Source organism: Ursus maritimus, unplaced genomic scaffold (genome assembly GCF_017311325.1).
Source record: "Ursus maritimus isolate PB19 unplaced genomic scaffold, ASM1731132v1 scaffold_35, whole genome shotgun sequence".
Lineage (NCBI taxonomy): Eukaryota > Metazoa > Chordata > Mammalia > Carnivora > Ursidae > Ursus > Ursus maritimus.
Window position 1 is genome coordinate 23,128,052 of NW_024426119.1, and position 24,602 is coordinate 23,152,653.

At 41.0% G+C, this 24,602-nt stretch overlaps 1 long non-coding RNA gene across 1 annotated transcript; it reads left to right on the top strand.

The window, feature by feature from the left end:
- The first annotated feature begins 17 nt into the window (after positions 1 to 17).
- Positions 18 to 20,260, top strand: LOC103676733. The gene is made up of 3 exons (XR_572196.2): positions 18 to 164; positions 18,543 to 18,738; positions 20,213 to 20,260. It is a non-coding gene; the product is annotated as an uncharacterized LOC103676733 (long non-coding RNA).
- Positions 20,261 to 24,602: the final 4,342 nt, after the last annotated feature.

Sequence of the window (24,602 nt, forward strand, 5' to 3'; positions counted from 1 at the left end):
ACCAGGGGGAGGGTTAAAGAGGTCGTTTTGGGTGGGCGGCGGGGGCGGGGCCGAGGCTGTACTAAGCTTCCGTGAGCTTACCTGTCAGTCCTGTCCTCGGCGTTTGTCCGGCCTTGTTCGAGCCCTTTGGTGTTACTCTCATTCTGGCGTTTGCCGCGGACGAAGTAAGGACTTTTGTGCCTCTCACCTACGTATTTTACTTTTCAGAGTGGAGACTTAGGGATTTGAAGCCCCTCAAATTCTGGCTGAAAGTTAACATTCTCCGAAGCCACGCCTCTGGTCAAAGAAGGAACTCGATTCTAAAACACATTATATATTCACATTTTAACACCAGTTAAAGGCCCAGTCTTACAAAAACAAAACAAGAGGTCTGAACTTTCTCGCAAGGTGATCCTTGTACTGTCTTAGAGAAAAGCGATTGGATGCTCCAATTATTTGTAAAGATAAAGTTGCATGGATGGATTTGTTGGTCATGGTCACAAAGTCCCCAGGGACAGTCCCGGTGTTTCATGGATGGGAAAACTGGAGGGTGAGGTCTAGTAAGTGCCTTAAGTAAAAGTGTCTGCCAGATAGGGGTCCAATAAATTTGTAATTTATAAATATAGTGCTTTGCATATAGTAGTCTTTCAATAAATGTTAATTTCCTTTCTGTTACAATGAAATACCTGCAAAAATATGGCCCCTCTTTTATACCTAAGCTTTACGCTGTTTCCCAAAAGATTTAAGACTGATACTATATGAAATATACTGTACTGCCTAGAACTACCAACTAACCTTAGCAAACTTTGCATAACTAAGAAAACAATTGCATCTCCTTTGAAGATGGATCTTAGGAAAGGAAGTTAGTTGTTGGAGTTTTTTTTGTGTGTTTTGTTTTTTTCTGCTGAGCACCTTGATGAATTTGAGTATTAACAAACAAACACACCAACCCAGAACTGAGTTTGGGAGTAGGAACCAAGACAGGGAGAAGAGTGTGAAGTTCTCTAAAGACCGTCTTAGAGACGGGACACCAGAAATGTGAGGCAATTGAGAAAAAGAGAAACCGTAAGAGTGAATTAACCAATGAAGAGTCTCTTACGGTGGTGTGGCAGAAAAAGATTAATAAATAGGACTCTTTAACGTTCACCTAAAGTTATTTTTTTGCTCTAACTGTTCCAATTCCCCCCATAAGTGGACTCTCCCCCACTTCCTTAAAGTGTAAGTCAAATTTGCTTGAGTTTCCTTGAAAACTAAGAAGTTCCACCTGTGAGTCAACAGGTGCAGAAGAGAAGATGATGAGATGATTCCAAAACCGAACTAAGCTGGTGAAAGCAGGAAAAAAACAGAACCTTCCTAGGAAATTCACAGAAATCTGGGGGTGGGCTTTGGACTTTTCAGTATTAGCTGATAAGAGTGCTTAAGGAGGGGCGCCTGGGTGGCACAGCGGTTGGGCGTCTGCCTTCGGCTCAGGGCGTGATCCCGGCGTTGTGGGATCGAGCCCCACGTCAGGCTCTTCTGCTATGGGCCTGCTTCTTCCTCTCCCACTCCCCCTGCTTGTGTTCCCTCTCTCGTTGGCTGTCTCTATCTCTGTCAAATAAATAAATAAAATCTTTAAAAAAAAAAAAAAGAGTGCTTAAGGAACAGGGTTACCTTGATGAAACTGTTTATTGAATTGAATCATAAGCCCTAGTTCTTTTTCAAATTTGTGTTGTAACAAACCAAGCAACAATATCTATGTTACCTAGAATCTAAGTAATCTAAGTAAGGGTCACTAGCTGTTTAGAAGGCATGGCTTGTATTTGACCATGGCTTTAATTCCTTTGCCATCCAGCATAAGCAGTAGTTCAAAATTTATTGAACCTGGTTCATCTTCCCTCCATTCAACTAGTATTTACTGAATGCATGTTCTATGCCAGGCATTGTTTTGGACTTGGGATATAAAGTCCCTCCTCAACACAGAGCTGACTTACATCCTAGTGGGGGAGACATAATGAGCAAATATATATATACTACGTCAGGTATTGTTAAGTGCTAAGGAAAAAACAAACAGGGTAAAGGACCAGCGAAGACGGTGGTATTTTTGATGGGAAAGCCAGGGAAAAGCCTTTTATTTCCATAGAACCTTCGGTGAAGAGAGGGAGCAAGCCGTGGATAAGTGTGGAAAAAGAGTATCCAGGCAATGGGAGCAGCACAGGTGAAGGCAGTGAGGCAGGAAAAAGTGAGTGTGCTGGAGGAACAGCAAAGAGGACAGTGATAGATGATGATCTCAGAGGGGTGGGGATGGAATGATGCACAGATTACATAGGACCTACAGGTCCATAGAACATGTTTATCCCACAATAATGCAAAAAGTGAACCATGTGCTAATATTATATGAAAAAATTACCTTTCATATGTATGATAAAATTTACAAATTACGTACTAACATTCATTACAGCTGTTCAAACAAGTATCCTGTGGTTCTTTTACTAGTTACTATTTTTCTCTATTCATCTGGTTTTTATTTTCTAAAATCAGAATGATTACCATATTGGCTGGTTCCATGGGCCATCAAATATTTTTTATCTCTAGGGTTTGCATCACCAGACAAGGGGTGGCCTGTCTTGGTTATCCTCTTGGATATCAACTTCTGAGTTTAGGAGCTCACCATTCTTTGCACTTCACTAAGAATCTATCAGCCATTGGTTTACCTTAAGTTGTAAGTAATCAACTATACAGTATTTTGAGTTCTATTTTTTTACGTGAGTTATACTTCTATCTAATTAGCATAAATTTACCTCCATAAAGTTTTAGAGATGCCCTCTCATTCTATGATTTCAGGATTTAGTGAACAACTATGCTTACCTTTTTCATCCCTTTATGAAATCACACTTAGGTCTTCTCTCCTTTCTGCCTTTGTTTTTCTAAAGAGCTTTAATCTATTATGTTCTCCTTAGGTGGTTCCCCATTCAAGATGTTATTTTGTCTTCTTCTAGATCTTCCCTCCTTCCCTTAGATTTTCCTTACAGATGTAATACTCAGAATACAATATTACAAATAGTGGTGCACATGGTTTCATCCCAACAAAAGACAGTTTTCAGTCTGTTGACCCTATCACAAAATTTTCACCTACTTGACTGAGGTCATCAAAGAGTTACTTAAACTTCTTAAGAATTGTCTCTGCAATTTTGTCATGTTAACATTAACTGGCAACAGGAGAAATTTTTTTTTTAAGATTTTATTTATTTATTCGACAGAGATAGAGACAGCCAGCGAGAGAGGGAACACAAGCAGGGGGAGTGGGAGAGGAAGAAGCAGGCTCACAGCGGAGGAGCCTGATGTGGGGCTCGATCCCATAACGCCGGGATCACGCCCTGAGCCGAAGGCAGACGCTTAACTGCTGTGCCACCCAGGTGCCCTAACAGGAGAATTTTAGTCAATAGACACAGGAACTTTTGAGCTATAAATGTATTAAATTGAGATCATAGAATCAACACACATGCTTAAGCCTTTTCTACATTTTTCCAAAAAGAAACTCTTAAGTTTTAGCTTAAGGAAGCATTGAATTTAAAGTAGATATTTCTTCAAGTAAAACTTCCAAAAAGTGTTTCTGTAACGTATTTATTTGTATGCAATTTATTTCACTTATATGACTCCTGACTATCTAATGTAAGTCATCTAGAGGAGTAAGGCTATGATTTTTGATGGGCTGTTTACTTCTTCCAGTTCATAGGTAAATATATTAAATAATACATACACAGTTGTTTTCCAACTTCGGTATTGTCAAACAATACATGGCCTGAATAAGCACAAAAACACACAGCACAGGCCCCAAACAAAAATTTACAGACTCAGAGCTAACCAAATGCACAGGATCCCCCAGCTGCCCACCAACTCATGGAGAGCTGTGCCTGGGCTGGCATGACTGGTTGCACTGCAGGGAATGTTCCAGAAGAGGAATCCTGACTCCCTTGCCACCTCCCATATTTATGGAAGAGTAGGGAGGGGGCAGGAATCACCTAGTGGATTTGGAAAAGTCTGTGCTTTCCTTTTGGGGTTACAACCTTATTGGTTTAAAACCAAGCTTTTGATACCAGCTGCCTGAGGAGCTTTTCTTATCAACTCTGGTTTCTGTCTGCAGGCCTCACAGGCTCTCTGCGGAGCCAGCTTGTTGCTAGGCTGCAGGAAAAGAGTGAGCACCCGAGCACCTGGGTCGTCCAGGAGACAGACTAGTGTGTCGTTCCACAAGTGTGCATAAAAACGAACCTCATGGTGCACTGGGTGTTACACGCAACTAATGAATCATCGAGCCTTACATCGGAAACCGGGGATGTGCCGTATGGTGACTAACATCATATAATAAAAAATCATTATAAAAAAAAAAAAACAAACGAACCTTGAGTTTGCATTCAGTAGGTAAGGCGAGGGAGCCACAAATTTGCATTTTAAGATGGTGATGATTCTGATGCTGGTGGTCCCAGACTCCACCTGAAGAAATGTTACTTCACCTAGTCATGAGACAACATGCTCTTCAATCTGAATTTATTTTTGAAGTAGCTGTCTGTGGGGACGCCTGGGTGGCTCGGTCAGTTGAGTGTCTGCCTTTCGCTCAGGTCAGGATCTCAGAGTCGGATGAATCCTGCATTGGGCTCCTTGCTCAGCAGGGAGCCTGCTTCTCCCTCTGCCTCTGCTGCTTCCCTACTTGTGCTCTCTCTCAAATAAATAAATAAATAAATACCGAATAAATAAATAAATAAATAAATAAATAGCTTTCTGTGAGAAATCTTGTCGAAGATTTTTGCAATTTTAATTAGATGATGAGATTCTTGATCTAGTTACTGGGGAGTTTATAATCTTACCTCTGGAATATTTTAACGTTCCAAATCCATCATTATGTCATTCTATAATCCACCAAGGGCAGAGGTACAACGCCCCAGACATCTTTAATGGTTCTTCTTGTGGTAGAGATGTGTGACCTCAGTTGTTCTGGTTGATGTTTCTTCCAATGCCTCCTCTCATATTAGTCCGTGAATGGGGTAGGTACCTCAGCGAATATGCAGTACCTCTATAGAGAAGTGAGGGTATTTCAGAATATAATAAAGTGTCTCCAGGTCTGTCTTTGTATAGCATATTCATGAATAAAAATGGGATGACTGGATGAGCCTATTTATCTATGTGTGTTTAGGAATGTGATGATTTGGGATAGGGGAAAATGCATAATTAGATTTTTCCCAGTGTTTCATGATTGCACTATATGGAAAAGATAGAGTAGTCAAGTGATTATTTTCTTCCTATGTAGGATAACTGTACATAATGTCATTGATAGGTTATATAGATAATTTCTAGTGTTACAACTTATGTTTTAATATAGATAAACACAAGACTTTCATATAATCTTGTATATAAAAAAAATCCTTTATTTCGTTACCAAAAAATTTGACAAATGCCTGGCACATAACAGGTGCTGGATAAATATGTTACCTGAGTGCAAAGGTGCCTGGCACCTAGGAGGGAAAATTGAGGAGTGGTTTAACACTTTTCAATAACAGCAAACCCCCCCCCCATTCTTTCTTTAATGGGGTCCGTTAACATTTTTATCAACTTTTTTGTGAAGAATTGTGTGAAAGCAACTCCAAGCCTACCATTTGAATGAGGCACTTCGATACACAAACTACAGAATTGCCAATGGCTCTCTGACTTCTACTGACGTGTGTTGCCTTTGAAATAATCTTGCTTTCTTTCCGTGATTTATTTGTTTTCCACAATTAATTTGGTCTTCTGTTTAGTAGTAAGACCAGGCAGACAGACAGACAAAGTCGTTTTTAACCCCTTTATCTCAAAATCTCTTCTCTGACTTATCATGGTATCTGAAATGCCATCATCAAAGACTAGCCCCTTCATATGAAAATGTTATATCCCGAAGAAAACCTTCTATCTCCTGGCGTTAAGCTATTATCGGAAATCAGGCAGCTTTCTTCTAACAAGAGAGGATTAAACACTGGGCAGGTAAATTTTGATAGGATTTGGAAGGTAAAAATAAGGAAGAAGGGAGTGTTGTGAGAACCAAGGTTTCCGAAGGAGGCTTTGGGCAGCTGAGAGGCAGGCTGCATATACGAACTCCTCCCTACCAGAGGAGAACACAGGGGTGCACGAGGGAAAGTACCCGTGCTAAAGGTCCCCCAGATATTTGTTTTGTTTTTGCTTGTAACCAATTTATTCAGTTTATTATGGGCAAGTTCCCAGCAAAATGCGAAGATACAAGCTACGTATTCCTGGGTTAATGCAGGAGCCAGTGGGATACATGGAGACTGGGCATTGAGGGCAAGGAAAGAGCTCCAGATTTCAGAGTCAGACCTGGGCAGAGCCCCTGAGTCCAGGGTGGGCTCAGTCCCAGCATGGACAGCTGCTTTTTTCTCACAGCTGGGCATACTGCAAGCCATGTCTTCAAAATCACAGCATTTCCTTGATGTCAGGGGAACAGATACTAAAGAAATGGAGTCCGTGTGCACCTTAGCTGTTGTTGCTTTGTAAGTCACACACTAGCAAGTGGATGAGAATTTTACAGTATTCTAGGAGGGATGGGCCACAGAGCGGTTGAACTTCTGCTTTTCTCTCTCGCTGCCTCCTTGCTTGTTTTTATTCCTACCTGGACGCCCATCCTCCAGCCAAAAACCCTAATGTTGAAAGTCTCTGGTACACAACAAAAGTCTTTTGGACGACAACAGTGTTTTCAAAGCAGCACCTTGTGTAGAAAAGTGTCTGAGGTTGAAAAACAATGTTTCTTCGGTTGGCTATCCCTGACCAATGCCTAACTGAAAGCATAATTTAGAAGACAGATTTAGACAGTGGAATATGGGTAAAAACAGGAAGCAAACTCCAAAAAACTATAGTCTGTGAGGGCTGGGCGGGATAATGATCAATTCACAAATGGTCTCGCTTGAAGGTGATGTAATTGTTGCTTACACAATCATTAATTAATTAATCTGCAGTTTTCTGGTTAAAACTTTTTGTGTATAAGGTATGAGATGGTCAGAGTCTAGCTCGAAACTTCTCTAACTCCCATAAAAAATGCTGAATTGGAAGGCGAGTCACACCACCTATAGTATTTTAAACGGAATAAAAGCCTGTTAGAAAGTACACATACAATATTACAATTCTAATTCTGAAGGACACCTTGAGTTCCATTTCTCAGTTTTCTGAATTTATCTGTCAGGAGCAGACTTAAGGACATTTAACTTTTTAGCAGAATAGAAACTTTGGTCATAGCCATGGTTCTATAAATGTGTTTTAAAGGTGTTATTATTTTTGTTAAAATAATATTTTTAGCAAGTGATACATAACAATAACAAGAAAGTAAACATCTTCACGTCTAAAATGAAAGCAAAACCTCTTTACTAGACTCTTATTTTATTTTAAATATTTTATTTATTTATTTGAGAGAGAGAGAGAGAGAGAAGGCGGGGAAGAGCAGAGGGGGAGAGGGAGGGAGAGGGATAAGCCAACTCTCTGCTGAGTGCAGAGCCCGAAGCAGGGCTTGATCCCAGGACCCTGAGATATGACCTGAGCCAAAACCAAGAGTCAGATGCTTAACCAGCTGAGCCACCCAAGCGCCCCTAGACTCTTACTTTATATACAGCCAAAGAGTCAGTAGTGTTTATAAGCAGTAGTGGGTTCTCTTATAGGGAAATAGAAAAATAGAGAAATGAGACATAACCTGTTATTTTCACAGATTTGTGTTAGACAGTAATGTTCTTTCTGGAAGGCACAAATTGGAAATATTATTACCCAAAGGTTAAAATATGGTTCTAGGGGCGCCTGGGTGGCTCAGTCACTTAAGCGCCTGAAGCTTGATCTCAGCTCAGGTCTTAATCTCGGGGTCATGAGTTCAAGCCCCGTGGTGGGCTCCACGCTGGGTGTGGAGCCTACTTACAATTAAAAAAAAATGAAGTACAGTTCAGAAGATACTGTCATATGAGTAGGCGAACTCTGGACTCTTGGCCACAGCTATCTTATTGATCAAGGGAGGGCATTAGCACACTACTGGATGAAGTAAGATGTCCTAAAGTTGACTCCAACTTTAGGATTTATTATTCTGCTACACTCATAGAACCCTGTCTTCCTCTGAGAATTGTTATGTATCACCACCCATCTCGTAGTCCTAGGATATCTGTGTTCTAGATCTCATCCCCTTTTGCCTTATCCAGGACCCTGCTTTGTCAATTAGCCCCCATTTCCCCCTTGTAACTTCTTTTTTTTTTTAAGTTTTTTTTTTTTTTAAGATTTTATTTATTCGACAGAGATAGAGACAGCCAGCGAGAGAGGGAACACAAGCAGGGGGAGTGGGAGAGGAAGAAGCAGGCTCATAGCGGAGGAGCCTGATGTGGGGCTCGATCCCATAACGCCGGGATCACGCCCTGAGCTGAAGGCAGACGCTTAACCGCTGTGCCACCCAGGCGCCCCCCCCCCTTGTAACTTCTATCTCTGTCTCTGTTATTGCCCTTTCCTCTCTGAACATGAACACATTCTTCTACCTTAACCCCACCCCCAGCCCACAGACACACAACACAAAACCCAAACTTTTCCATCCCACGTCACCATTTACCATCACTGTCTCACCCTCCTTCTGTTCATAGCCAACTTTCTTAGAAAAATGCCTAAGTTCAGGCAATCTCTTTTCTCATCTCTCTCTCAGGAGTAACTCTTCTTGCTGAAGTTGCCAGGACCTCCTAAATGCGAGATCCAGTGGAGACATTTCAGTCCTTGTCTCCCTTGGTCTTTTTCTAGCATCTGTTGTAACTCCTCTCTTGATTTCTGAGACTTCATGCTGGTACCTCTCCAGCTTTGTGGACAGTTCCTTCTTGGTCTCCTTCAAAGACATCACTTTCCTCATCCACCACATCCCTAAGAGGTTGATGTCTTCCACCATCCATCCTCAGTGCTCCCCTATCTCACACTATTATTCTTTATGGCGTATTTCATTCATCTCATAACTTCAGCTACCACTTATTCACTCTGCTGCCATGTTATTCAGCCCACTCCTCCTTCTAGATCTCCAAATACATTAACAAATATATAAACTTCCCACCAGTCATCTATGCCCATATGCTTCTCCATTGTGGTGTTTACTTTTCTTTATTCAAATATAATTAATACACAGTGTTATATTAGTTTCAGGTGTACAATATAGTGATTCAACAAATCTATACATTACTCAGAGCTCATCATGAGTGTACTCCTAATCCCCTTCACCTATTTCACCATCCCCCAACTACGTCCCCTCTGGCCACCACCAGTTTATTCTCAATATTTAAGAGCTTGGTTTTTCTGGTCTCTTTTTTTCTTTGTCTGTTTGGTTTTATTTCCCCGTATATTCCACATACGAGTGAAATCATATGGTATTTGTCCTTCTCTGACTGACTTATTTCACTTAGCATTCTACCCTCTAGGTTTATCCATGTTATTGCAGATGGCTGGATTTCATTCTTTCTTATGGCTGACTAATAGTCCATTGTATATATATGCCACATCTTCTTTATCCGTTGTGACGTTTAATTTTACGTATTACCTTGGTTAGAGTATGGGTGTTTTAGATGTGATTCACATTTTTATTTTTATTTTTTGAACAACTTGACTGCAGTATGATTGGCATACAAAAAGCCACACATATTTAAGGTATACAGCCTGATGAGTTTGGAGAGAAGTATATACCTGTGAAACGATCACCGCAACCTATGCCATAAACATACCCATCACCTCAAAAAGTTTCTTGTCCTCTTTATTAATTTTTTATGAGTATGTGATAACATTTATAAGATTTATCCTCTTAGCAAAATTTTAAGTATATGATGCAATATCATTAACTACAGGCTCTGTGCTATGCAGTAGATCTCTAGGACCCATTCATCTTCTGTAACTAAGACCTTGTACCTTTTGACTAAAGGAGTACAAGGTACCCTGTACCTCTTTGTTTCCTCCCTTCCCAAGCCCCTGGTAACCACCATTCTATTCTCTGCTTCTATGAGTTTGACTATTTTAGATTCCTTATAGAAGTGGTATCATGCAGTATTTGTCCAGCTGTGATTAACATTTAAGTAAAACAGGTTATATCTATAACATGGGTCGGCTTTATCCAATCATTTGAAGGCCTTAAATGCAAAAGAATTTAGAAATTCTGCCTGAGTTTCCAACCTTCAGACTCAAGACTACAACATCAAATCTATCAAATCTTACCTGAATCTCCAGTCTGCCAGCTGGTCCTATGGCTTTTGGATTGCCAGCCCCCACAATTGCATGACCCAATTCCTTCAAATTTATCTATCTATCTATCTATCTATCTATCTATCTATCTATTTATCTATCTAATCATCTCCCATTGGTTCTGTTTTTCTGTTATATCCTGACAAATACACCTGTAATCTGCACATCATGTCCAAATCCCTTAGCATACTCACAAGGATCTTCATGAACTGGCTGTTATCAATGTATCCAGCCTCACCTACCTTTTTTAGACATCTGTCTTCCCATCCTTTCATACTAACTCCTTGGTCATTTCCAGAGCTTGCCACGCTGTTTTGTACCTCTGCCATTTGCACTATCTGTACACCTAGAAAATTTTTCGTTCTTCAGAACACAGCTTAGGCTTCACCCTGGGCTCTGTGAAGGACACTGGCAGAACAAGCCGCTTCTTCTATGACCCTCTTGCCCCTTGCGCGCATGCTTCCTTTAAGCATGAGTCATATTTATGGAATTATTCCTTATAAATCCTTTCTCCCCTCTTTTAAATACCTTGTTTTGATTTCTAGCATCTAGTGTAGAATCTGGCACATGGTAGACAACTGGCAATCAAGAAAAAATTGATTGGAGCACCTGGGTGGCTCAGTGGGTCTCAGGTCATGGTCTCAGGGTCATGGAATCGTTGGGCTCTGCACTCAGCCGGGAGTCTGCTGGAGGTTCTCTCTCTCCCTGTCTCTCTGCCCCTCCCCCTTGGTGCACTCTCTCTCTCAAAATAAATAAATAAATAAATAATTTTTTTTTTAAAGATTTTATTTATTTATTCGACAGAGATAGAGACAGCCAGCGAGAGAGGGAACACAAGCAGGGGGAGTGGGAGAGGAAGAAGCAGGCTCACAGCGGAGGAGCCCGATGTGGGGCTCGATCCCATAACGCCGGGATCACGCCCTGAGCCGAAGGCAGACGCTTAACCGCTGTGCCACCCAGGCGCCCCAAATAAATAAATTTTTAAAAAGAAAGAAAAATTTGATTAGTTGACAAGTAAAGCCTCTCTGCTTAAGATGTTCAATAGCTGCCACTCACTTTCAAGATGATGTCTCCTCAGTGCACCATGCAGGGTTCTCATGTTCCCCTCTCGAGTCTCGTCTCCTAGCAGGCTTCCACGGCACCTGAATTTCTAGTCATGCTGAACTAGTTGCAGTTTTTCAACAAGCTTAGCTTCCTTGCCTTGACTTCCGTACCCACTGATCACCTGAAACATCCCCCTCCCAACCATTTGGCAATCTCCCTCCTCCTTTTAATCTTCACCTCAAGAGTTCTCTCTCCTGGACTCTAGTGTCATCCCTGCCTCAGTTTTTCCTCTGTGTTCCCTTAGCACTGTGGACTTAACCTACTTAGTGTATGACTTGTTTCTTAGTCTGTCAACTGAAGAATATGAATCCCAGTCTGTCTTTGCCTCCCATTCTGCAGCTCCTCCGGGACTACTTGTAAGCCCACTGTTGCCACTGTGTTGCACTTGAACTGAGTTGGAGGGTGAGGGTGTACCAAGGGTAGAAGGGAGAAAGCAAAGTGGAAGGGTTCCGCTGAAGACAGTTCCCTTCCTATACAGTGTGACCAAGTCTTGCCTTGGAGGCCATTAGTCTGAAGATGAGATACTTGCTTTAAGAAGTACTCAGCAAATGTTGTTTTCCAAGTGTCAGTTATCTTGCAATGATCCCACAAGGTTTGGCAAGTTGCAGCATTTCAGAAACAATTCTCTACTGTAATCTAAGTAAACACATATAGAAAGATTAAGAAGCTACAGACTGTCTGAAAGATTTTAATTTGTACTTGACATGGGGGGAGCAATGAAGGGACTGAAATCATTCTTTCTCCCTTGTTGCCACTCTTTCCTTCCACAGGTACTTTCTGCCTTCATGCTGCCATCCTGTCATTCCCAGCTGACCCAGCCTCCCTTCTTACTCTCCACCCCCGGGGCCTTTCCTCTTTGTGGACCTTTTAAAATCCATACACTCCACCAAAATGGATCCCTGTATCAGTCTATCAGCCAGATGATCTGATGATCTTTATAAAATATTAATGGATGATCCTTTGAAAATCTTCCAAAACATTGCCTTTGAATCAGACCCTTCTGTTAATAATGTCTCTGTCTAACCACAAGGTGCATGTTTCCTCATTGGGACACAGAAGTGCTCTAGATTGTCCATAAGAGGTTTTTGTTTTTTTTTAAAGATTTTATTTATTTATTTGACAGAGAGATAGCCAGCGAGAGAGGGAACACAAGCAGGGGGAGTGGGAAAGGAAGAAGCAGGCTCCTAGCGGAGGAGCCTGATGCGGGGCTCGATCCCAGAACGCCGGGATCACACCCTGAGCCCTGAGCTGAAGGCAGACGCTTAACAACTGCACCACCCAGGCGCCCCATGTCTATAAGAGTTTTATAACATTTACTAAAAATGCCTTCAAATTAAATGCATTTCTCCCAGTTATTTCTTGCTACATAATAGTATCTTGTACACTCAATGTTTCTTCTTATGCCCTCAGGCCTTCAAGGAAATATCTTCCCTGCGCAAATCGTGTCAAACTGGGGGCCCCTGGGTGGCTCAGTCTGTTAAGTGTCTGCCTTCGGCCCAGGTCATGATCCTGGGGTCCTAGGATTGAGGCCCATGTCTGGCTCCCTGCTCAGTGGGGAGTCTGCTTGAGATTCTCTCTCCCTCTCCCTCAGCCCCTTCCCGTACCTTGTGCATGTGCGCTCGCTCTCTCTCTCATAAATAAATAAAACATTTTTAAAAAATGGTGTCAAATTGAGGAAGCTAAACCTTTGGCCACTCCTAAGAGAAAATCTCAAACTTAGAAGACAGAAAATCAACTGACTGTGCAACTTGACATGCATAGGAAGAAAAGCTCTTTCACTTTTCTTTGCCTCTTTTTTCTCTTTCCTCCCTTCTTTCTTCCTGCCATTGATTCAACAGGTATATTTTGAGGTCTACAGCAAAGATTTCCTGGATCAAGTGGCAGAGCTGTATAGGGTAATATTTGAGGGCACAGGCTCCGGAAATAGATGCCTGTTTTTGAATCCTGGTTCTGCCAGCTAGTAGTTATGTGACCTTGGCCAAGCTTTTTCACTTCTCTGCACCTCACTTTTGTCATTTGTCAAATGGAAATGATAATAATAGTATCCACTTCCCAGTGTGGCGGTGAGGATTAAATTATTCATTAACTAAGAAGTACTTAACATATAAGTGCTCCCTGCAAATATTAGCTACTGTTAGCTGCTGCTTAATTCTAGATGACTAATGGGAATTAATTAGGAGTGCAGTGGAGTGGAGTGAGGGGAGAGCTTTCTGGGTAGAGGAAACATTGTATTTGCAGTCCCTGAGGCAGGAAGGAGGTGCTGGATATTTGGGGAACCAGTAGGAGCTAAGAATGGCTAGAGAGGTGGGCAGTGCCAGGTCATTCTGGACCTGGTAGATATTGGATTTAGGATTTAGTTTTTACCCTAAAAGCCATGAGAAGCCTCTTGAGGATTTTAAGCAAGGGGATGACATGATCCAATTTGCTTTTATGAAGATAAACCCTGCTGCACTGAGAGCGAATAGCCGGGAGGCAGGTGAGAGGAGATGTGTGGGGGAGGAGCCAAGGGGGAGGAAACAGCACAATGATACTGAAGACTCTCACTTGTGCCATGGTGTGGATGATAGAGACATTCATTAAGATGGGGACACTAGGGACGCCTGGGTTGGTCAGGTGGTTAAGCATCTGCCTTACTCTCAGGATCGAGTCTCGAATTGGGCTCCTTGCTCAGCAAGGAACCTGCTTCACCCTCTGTCTTCCACTCCCCCTGCTTGTGCTCACTCTCTCTCTCTCTCTCTGACAAATAAATAAAATCTTAAAAAAAAAAAAAAAGATGGGGACACTAGAAGAGGATCAGGTTGGGGAGAGAAGAGGAGAGGTCTCAATATTGAACGTGCAGATTAGAAGTGGCTAGCCGACCTCCAAATGGAATTAGATATTTAGAAAAGTTGGATATATGGGTCCAGGGCTTAGAGATAAAATGTGATCGGTCTCTCTTAAAGTGACAGACTTGAGGTTGAAAAGGAAATTCTCATTCAAGTTAAAGTAGGCAACCTTAGTTAGCGATGGAACAGTGATGAGCAAATAAACACATTTGGTAAGAGGGGGAAAACATTCCCATGGCTGTTGACTGAAGCAGGAGGGACAATTAATGTAGAAAGGCTGAATCTCAAGCAAGCATTTCAGAAAATGATAATTTTGCCTTTGATAACTGTCAAATAAACAGATTATCCATTTAAGGAATATTTTATTTACTTGAAGAAAGGAAAACAGGGGGGCAAATGGAGAGTTTCTGTGTCTAGTTTTGAAACAAGTTTTTTGCCGCAGGTCAGAACTTACCAACCAAGAACTGTTGCAAAATCTTTTGCAAATTGAAAACTCCCACAGTCTTACATTTTAAGTGGGTACTTGAGGTACTTGAGGTAAGGTTCTGGAGTCTTAAAGGTCTCTATTAATCTTGCTTAAACATTCCAGGTTAAATGAGCAGAGGCTGATATTTATTGTATAACTTTGAAGTCAATCTTTTAGAGACTCTTCAGGCATTGGACTAAGTCTTTTAGAGATCTTGAGAACAAAGCACCAATTATGGTGAAAGACATGGATTCATTTAAAGACAGAGCAAGCTATATAAAATACTGCATCTATAAGGGTGTCAGAAAAGATACTTTTTTTTTTAGAAAAGATACTTTTATTATAGAAAATGTCAACCACAAAAAAGTAGACTAGTACAATGAATACCCCTGTACCCATCACCTAGCTTCAACTACCATCAATTGTCTGCTTGTAAAAAGATATATTTTAAAGATAATTGTTTTTTTTCTTTTGCAAAAGTAATAGTTATTCACTGATGAAACACCTGGGTGGCTCAGTCAGTTAAGCGTCTGCCTTCAGCTCAGGTCATGATCCCAGGGTTCTGGGATCGAGTCTCGCATTGGGCTCCTTGTTCAGCCAGGAGCCTGTTTCCCCCACCGCCTGCCACTCCCCCTGCTCATTCCTCCTCCCTCCCTCCCTCCCTCCCTCCCTCCTTACCTCTCTGTCAAATAAATAAATAAAATCTTTTAAAAAAAGAAAATATAGAAAATACAGAGTAGGCAGAAGAAAATACGTACTGGTCACAATCTCAGTCCTTCTGGTAGGGCTCTCAGTAGTCCAATTGATGCTTTTGAACAATTCAGAAAAAGGTTCCTCTTCTCTTAGCTGCATGCAGCCCTGTGCATATTATGTATGATAAAAACTACTGAATATAGAAATACATATCCTTTTGTATTTGTCACACAAATAGTAGCACATCCATGATTAAACTTCTTAGAGTAAATTTGCAGAAGTGGAGTTCCTGGGACAAATGGCATGGCAAACCCCAAGCTTGTTTCATACCTGTCACCCAACAGCCTTCAGTGAAGTTGAACTAGCTCAGACCCTGACAGACTTTCGCTCATTTCCCCAAAAGCTTCAGAACGTTAAATGTGATGATGAAAGATAAGGAGTCATATTTTAAAAATCAGAAACCCCATCATTTTGTCACTTTGAGTATTGAAAAATAGTATCCAATGTTGCTTTGAGGGGGTTTCTTTTTGAGTGGCAAAATGAAAAATGTTCTTATATGTATATTCGTCATTCTTCCTGAATTTCCCACATGTATCATTTCTCCTTTAGTGCTTTTCTACTGGTATATTTTTCTGATTTCAGAAATATTTTTGGATAAAAGTTGAATATATGTGTCGTACTTACTCAGACATTACTAAATGTATAAAAAGGCAATTTTAAAGAATTTTTAAAAGAAGCAACACATACTATATATAAAGAGATGTATTTGTTTGATTTGTTGGCAACGAATATCTTGAGGGAGGAGTCGTATACTAGATTGAACCATGTGAAATTGCCAATCCTATCTGGTTGTGATTCTCAAATTGTGGTCTGGGATCCCAGGAGGTTCCCAATTCTGTTTTCGGGGGGCCACAAGGTCAAAACTATTTTCACGATAGTGTTAAGGCATCATTTGTGCTTTCACTTTCATTTTCTTAACAAATGTAGAGTGGAATTTTCCAGAGGCTGTATGATGTGTGATATTCTAACAAATTAAATGGAGAAGCAGATGAGAATCCATCTGTCTTCTATTAAGCCAGACATTGAGGAGATTTGCAAAAAATGTAAAACAATGTCACTCTTCTTTTTTTTTTTTGGTTTGGGAAAATATATTTTTTTCATAAAAATATATTATTTGTATTAACATGCAGTGGGTTTATTACTTCTAAATGACTTATAAATATTTATTTTCTTCAGTTTTTTAACATCTATTTTATTATTATTTTTTAAGATTTTATTTCTTTATTTGAGAGAGAGAAAGCAAGGGGAGAGGAGGGAGAGGGATAAGCAGACTCCTTTTTTTTTTTTTTAAATGATTTTTTATTATATTATGTTAGTCACCATACAGTACATCCCCGGTTTCCGATGTAAGGCTCGATGATTCATTAGTTGTGTATAACACCCAGTGCACCATGCAATACGTGCCCTCCTTACTACCCATCACCGGTCTATCCCATTCCCCCACCCCCCTCCCCTCTGAGGCCCTCAGTTTGTTTCTCATAGTCCATAGTCTCTCATGTTTCATTCCCCCTTCTGATTACCCCCCCTTTCTTTATCCCTTTCTTCCCCTACCGATCATCCTAGTTCTTATGTTCCATAGATGAGAGAAATCATATGATAGTTGTCTTTCTCTGCTTGACTTATTTCACTTAGCATTATCTCCTCCAGTGCTGTCCATGTTGTAGCAAATGTTGAGAACTCGTTCTTTCTGATAGCTGAGTAATATTCCATTGTATATATGGACCACAACTTCTTAATCCAGTCATCTGTTGAAGGGCATCTCGGCTCCTTCCACAATTTAGCTATTGTGGACATTGCTGCTATGAACATTGGGGTGCATATGGCCCTTCTCTTCACTACGTCTGTATCTTTGGGGTAAATACCCAGTAGAAGCAGACTCCTTCTGAGCCCCCTGCGTCGGGGGTCTTGATCCCACCACCCCGAGATCATGACCTGAGTGGAAATCAAGAGTCAGATGCTTAACCGACTGAGCCATGCAGGCGCCCCTGTTTTTTGTTTTGTTTTGATTTAATTTAGATTTCAGTGAATGTCGGTAGATGTATCCTACAAAAACAAAAGCTCTTTAGGGCCCTCAATTTTAAGTGTAAAGAGGTCTTGGGAACTTCTGCTTTGTGGCATCTGAACAAAGTGGCCTTTTGTTTCAGAGACAGAGCTCGAGATGTGAAATTCTTCCCTGGAAACTCAATGAGTTTAATTATGGGACTGGCTGCTGAGGGTTTCATCTGATTCTGAGTGTCAGAGGACTTCTGTGTTCTTTAATAATTTGGGTTTTTTTGTGTGGTTGGGAGAATATGGGGCCGTCTGCAGCAGGGAACACACAGCAAAGACCCGCGTTGCCTGGACCTAAAGGGGGTACTATAGAAGAACAATAATAATGAGAAAATTAGTTAATTAGAGATACTAATATTTTCACCCCAACCACAAGAGTGTTAAAACACAACCATGGTTCCTTTCTTGACTTCGCCCCAGTCAAAATAAAAATACAGATTTATCTGAGGTTATAGGAATAGGAAGAGTTTGTTCCTCTCCGAATTGTACTAGAAGATGCACAATTTAAAGAGGGGGGAAAAAAAAGGAAAAAGGACCTACTCTCTGCCCACTCAGGCTCCTTTGGGAGCAGAGTTCTAGGAATCTCAAAGTCTTTGCTTAGGTTTACTTAGAAATTAATTAACCTAATAAGAAATAGGCATGGTCTAAATGAGAAATCTTAAAAACTTTACATAAAAGAATAGGAAAATGAAAAGACACATCGTGTTGCTGGATTAGAGAATGGAACATTATTTAAAATGCTTATTTTAGAAAAGATTTTCTATTTATTTATTTGAGAGAGAGAGTGCATGAGAGAAAGAAAGAGCACGAGCAGGGGTGAGGGGCAGAGGGAGAGGGAAAAGCAGACTCCCCCCTGAGCCAACTCCAACATGGGGCTCGATTCCAGGACCCCGAGATCATGACCTGAGCTGAAGCAGACACTCAACCAACTGAGCCACCCAGGCACCCCTAAAATGCCTATTCTCTCCAAATCATATTTTGGGTGAAATGCAAATCAAAATTTGCATACCTTCTGAACCAGCAATGTACCGTTTAAAAAAATCATACCCCATGATGTTAAGCTTATTTTTACTCTTAAAACTTAGTTCTCATTTCATTTTTTTCTTATTTCTTTTTTCTCTCGTACCCAGATGTCTATATTGAAGGTATTTTTGTATAATTGTCTCCTGGATGTTGAATAATTTATTAAAAAGGATGCTGCCAAAAACAAGGGATTCCTGACTTCAATCCTCCTTCCACTATCATTACATTCTCTTGAACTTGATGATAATGTCCGAATGTCCTCAAGGAGCCTGGAAGACGAGAATGTGGCAGCAAAGCACCAAGGTACTGACCAAATGTGGATGTCCCTAATTAGAGTAGTGTTGGAGCGTGAACTCCAAACTAAATGGATGTCATTATACATCTAGTTATTTGAGCAATTTCATTAGCGTTGTGGATTTTAAGGGAGATACCCTGTGCTCTATCACACAAAAGCAAAGACCACAAAGTACAGAACTTGCTATCATACTCTCTAATGTGGAAGTCACTGAAGAGTTCCAAGATGTGAGGAACTGAAAAGTCGGAGATTTGGAAGGTAGAGACTAATGAGAAGCATTATTAAAGCTGTAATAAATGGATAAATCAGAGGGAAAATGGTAAATTACAATCTTGGTCTTGTCTTGATTTAAACCTATTATGAAAACCTGTTATGACAAACTTCAGACCTCTTACTTAAAAAAAAAATCTTGAGGTCTACACACAGAAAAGTGCACGAATCATGAATGTACATCTCAATGGATTTTCACAAATTGAATGCACCTGGGTAATGACGGCCAGATCAAGAAAGATGTTACTAGGGGCGCCTGGGTGGCACAGCGGTTGGGCGTCTGCCGTCGGCTCAGGGCGTGATCCCGGCGTTATGGGATCGAGCCCCACATCAGGCTCCTCCGCTATGAGCCTGCTTCTTCCTCTCCCACTCCCCCTGCTTGTGTTCCCTCTCTCGCTGGCTGTCTCTGTCTCTGTCGAATAAATAAATAAAATCTTAAAAAAAAAAAAGATGTTACTAAACCTCAGATATCCCTTGCTCCTTACTAAGGACAACCGCTATCCTCTTTTCTAACGGATTATCTTTGCTTATTTTTGAACTTTATACAAATGGATTCTATGACACGAACTCTTTAGTCACCGACTTCCTTTGCTCCTCATGTTGTAGAATTCATCCATATTGTTGTGTGGAGTTGTGGTTCATTAATTCTCATTGTAGAGTCATATTACATTGTATGAATATGCCACACTTCCTCATCTATCCTGCTGTAGGACATTTGGATAGAATCCAATTGTTTCTGCTGGGTATGCACCTAGGATTGGAATCGCTGGGTAATGGAGTATACATTATTTGTTCAGCTTTAGCAGATACAACCAGGTTTCAAAGGGGATTGTAGCAATTTATACTTTTACCAGCTAAGTATGAGAGTTTTATCTGCTCCAAATACTTGTCAACACTTGGTATTCTTCTGCTTTCATTTCAGCCATTTTGGCTAAAATATCTTGGGTTTTAATATACGTTTCTTTGATGACTAACGAAGTTGAATACCTTTTAAGATGTTTGTTGGTCCTGTGAATAGTCTCTTTTGTGAAATGCCTATTCAATGAGCAATGCCTATTTGCTCATTTTATAATTGAGCTTTTTCTTATTGATTTGTAGAAATTCTTTATATGTTCTGGCTATGAGTCTTTTTTATTTTTTTTATTTATTATTATTATTTTTTAAAACTTTATTGAGGGATATTGAATTTCTTTTTCTTTTTTTTTTTTAAAGATTGTATTTATTTATGTGACAGAGAGACAGCCAGCGAGAGAGGGAACACAGCAGGGGAGTGGGAGAGGAAGAAGCAGGCTCCCAGCCTAGAAGCCCGACGTGGGACTCGATCCCGGAACGCCGGGATCACGACCTGAGCCGAAGGCAGACGCTTAATGACTGCGCCACCCAGGCACCCCTGAGTCTTTTTTATTTACATATTGAGAGCATCTTTTTTCTCCTCTTCTCATCCTTTTTTTTTTGTCTTATTGGTGTCTTTCGATAAAAAAATTATAATTGTTTAATAGTTCAATTTATCACATTCCCCACCCCTCTTTGTGGTTAGTATTTTTTACGTTCTACTTAAGAAATCTTTGTATGTTTTCTTCTAGAGGCCTTATTGTTTTACTCCCAACTTTTAAAATGTCTGAGTTGGGAAAGTTATGAAAATTAACATCTATCCAAATTGAAGAGCTATTTTTGAAGAGCCAGTCACAGAGCACTGTGGTATCAAATCTGAAGTAGTTGAACAAGCAGCTCTCTGCAGCAGGAATACTAGGGAAAGCAATTACACAACTCCCACTTTACTTCGGCAAAGTGTCTCTTACTAACTAGGCCATGTTGCAAGCTAGTCAGAAATTAGTTTAATTGCCAAGGGACTGGAAAAAAGTAAAACAGGGTGAGATTTTCCACACAGGAAAAAAAAAACCCAAAACCCTTTAGATCATCTGAGGTAGAATCTGAGATCCTTTATCTCTTATGCCTAGGAATTCTTTTTTTTTTAATATTTTATTTCTTTATTCGACAGAGATAGAGACAGCCAGCGAGAGAGGGAACACAAGCAGGGAGAGTGGGAGAGAAAGAAGCAGGCTCATAGCAGAAGAGCCTGATGTGGGGCTCGATCCCATAACGCCGGGATCACGCCCTGAGCCGAAGGCAGACGCTTAACGACTGCGCTACCCAGGCGCCCCATGCCTAGGAGTTCTTGTCACAGAGATGTTTCATTGATGACCTCACTCCATCACTTATTCTCTCCTCTTTACCCTTCAGTTTCCAGTCTGCTCTTTCATCTATAAACTCAGTCTCCCCAGTTTGTCATACACTGGAAACCCTTCACCTCATTCCGGCTTTTCCTTCATTGCCAAAGTTTGCAAAAAAGCAGTCACATTTGCTGCCTCTGTTTTCTCACTTCCCATTTCCCTTTAACAACTTGTATCATGTTGTCTGTTGTTTCTACCAGTCTGTGGCAACAGCTCTCTTGAAGACTCTCAAAATTAGTGTGTCCAAGCTGAATGTTTTCTTTCCCCAAGCCTTATCTTTTATGTTTTTTAAAAGATTGTTTATTTATTTGAGAGAGAGAGTGAGAGCAGGAGCAGGGGGAGAGAAAGAAGCAGACTCCCCACTGAGCAGGGAGCCCAGCGCAGGACTTGATCCCAGGACCCCAAGATCACGATGTGAGCTGGAAGTCAGATGCTTAAACAACTAAGCTACCCAGGCACAGCACCCCCATCACCCCCATGCAGCTATCTTCATGGTCGGACTGCCTTCCTTCTTCCTAATGTGCCCTTATCCAACCTCTCCTGTAGAAAACTGGGATTAATCTTCTTAAATCAAAGTTCTAACCTTATCATGTCCTAGTTTGAAGATTTTTTTAAAAGATTTTATTTATTTATTCAACAGAGATAGAGACAGCCAGCGAGAGAGGGAACACAAGCAGGGGGAGTGGGAGAGGAAGAAGCAGGCTCCTAGCGGAGGAGCCCGATGTGGGGCTCGATCCCAGAACGCCGGGATCACGCCCCGAGCCGAAGGCAGACGCTTAACCGCTATGCCACCCAGGCGCCCTAGTTTGAAGATTTTTAATAGTTTTTCTCATTGTCTTAAATCCCACCACAAACTGGATCAAATTCATTAATCCTTTTTATTCACCCATACTATAGTCAGCACTATTTCACTTCATGTTTTCTAATTTTGGTACCTTTGTTGATACAGTCCTAGATTTCCCTCACGTCTGAATGTCTAAATTCTTCCCATGTTTTCAAGATAGAAAGGCAACTCCTTAATGAATATCCTTCCCCATCTTCTCTGATAACTCCTCTTTATACTTCAAGACACAGCTCAAACATAATTTCTTCCTTATACTATTCATATAACTGAGTTAATCACTCTTTTTTTTTTAAAAGATTTTATTTATTCGACAGAGATAGAGACAGCCAGCGAGAGAGGGAACACAAGCAGGGGGAGTGGGAGAGGAAGAAGCAGGCTCCCAGCAGAGGAGCCTGATGTGGGGCTCGATCCCATAACACCGGGATCACGCCCTGAGCCGAAGGCAGACGCTTAAAGACTGTGCCACCCAGGCACCCCATGAGTTACTTAAACTTCTTAAGAATTGTCTCTGCAATTTTGTCATGTTAACATTAACTGGCAACAGCAGAAATTTTTTTTTTTAAGATTTTATTTATTTATTCGACAGAGATAGAGACAGCCCGTGAGAGAGGGAACACAAGCAGGGGGAGTGGGAGAGGAAGAAGCAGGCTCATAGCGGAAGAGCCTGATGTGGGGCTCGATCCCATAATGCCGGGATCACGCCCCGAACCGAAGGCAGACGCCCAACCGCTGTGCCACCCAGGCGCCCCTGAGTTAATCACTCTTGATCTCTGTTTCCAAAACAAACTGAACATACCACTATACAAACAAAACAGTCCCTACCACATAGTACTCCAATTGTTTTATTCTTCAACTCCCGATCTCTTAGCTTCTCAAAAGCAAGTATGATCTTAATCTTTGCATCCCCAGTGTCTAACCTAATACCTTGCACAGAGATATCTATGATCAATCTCTACCGACTGAATGAGCGAAGCCATTTTTGATCTTCTCTAGCTGTAATTTTTCTTTACGAAACGGGCATAGCATTTTTTATATACATCTCCTTTATGTCATATCATCGCTTTCTACCATGTGTAATTGTTACCTATGTAGGTGCTTTTATTGCCTGATAGATGGCTATCATCGAAAGGCCAGGCCTTGGCATATCCGAAGGCCTCATGGAGCCTAGTAAGAGGAACCATCACAGACCTACATCACTGGCACAACTAGTCTTGGCTTTCGATCAGGACATACTAGGACACACCTGAAGAGCACAACGTTAGAGACAGGCCAAGGCAAGCTACTAAGAGAGCTGATTTGCCCCTGTCTTCAGAAACAGGTAGTGCAGGTTTCTATAAATAAGGTGAGTGTTGCGGCTTGGGAAAGCCATTCATTTGTTTTTTCATCAATTTGTAAACCACTTCGTGGAAAAGAAGGGGAATGTGTCTGGAACAGTAACTATATGGCAGAGATTTTTCACATACTTATCTCAATCACTATAATGACATTGAGATGAGCGCTATTATTCTGAATTTATAACTAAGGAAAACAAGACTCAAAAGTGCTTTAGTGACTTAATTCAGTATCGTGGAGCTGGTGAGTGACAGAACTAGGATTTGAAAAGCAGGCACGTGAGACACTCAAGTGTAAGCTTTTCCACCTCATCATGCAATATACTCAGGTTTCTAGAGAAATATCTGGGGAAACCCTTGAACCAAGGGGGAAGCATAACATGTCAGGACCAAGGGTCAGGCTTGTATCGAACCTTGTATTGAGGAAATCTGGAGAAACACAAATAAACTTGCCAAATTTTATCTTGAGAACCAGGGAAATACCTGCTTCTCAGTAGGCTTAGGGTTAGGGAACGGGAACATTCCCAGATGGGATAGAGGCAAGATGGTAGTTACGGTTGTGGGAAAAGGAACTGGAGGCTATAGGATATATGACTGGGAATCAGAAACATTAGAACAGATTGGAAATCAGGTGAAACTCTAGCAGTAAACACATCGGAGGGAACACATTTGTACCTTAAGTATAGTGTGCGCATGGCCCTAGACATGTTTGGTTCAGTTCAGTTACCATTAAACGTGCTGGGTACTGTAGCAGCTGCTAGGAATACAAAGGAACAAATGGTTCTTGCCTTCCAGACACTAACAGTCTGGGCTGGGGCAGTCTGTTGATAGAAATATGAGACAGGGTGCCAGGGGAGAGTGTTTTCTAGAAGGTTCCTGAAGACCCAGAGTGATCCCATCCCCAGAAGTACCATTGAAGGTTTATCTATGGGTTATTAAGAGTAGGCAGGCCAACATTTCTCTCAGTTTACCTAACACTGGGCTTGATGATCAGTAGTCTTGTCCACGAGCAGCAGGATGTATGTCACCCCCGCTTAGGCCTTACCCCCAGAAAAATAATTAAGAAAGTAAATTTAAATATGGCTTTACATGAGTGAATTAGAGGCTTTATTGCCTTTATGTTCAATGTTTATTTTTATTTATTTATTTTTAAAGATTTTATTTATTTATTTATTTATTTATTTATTTATTTATTT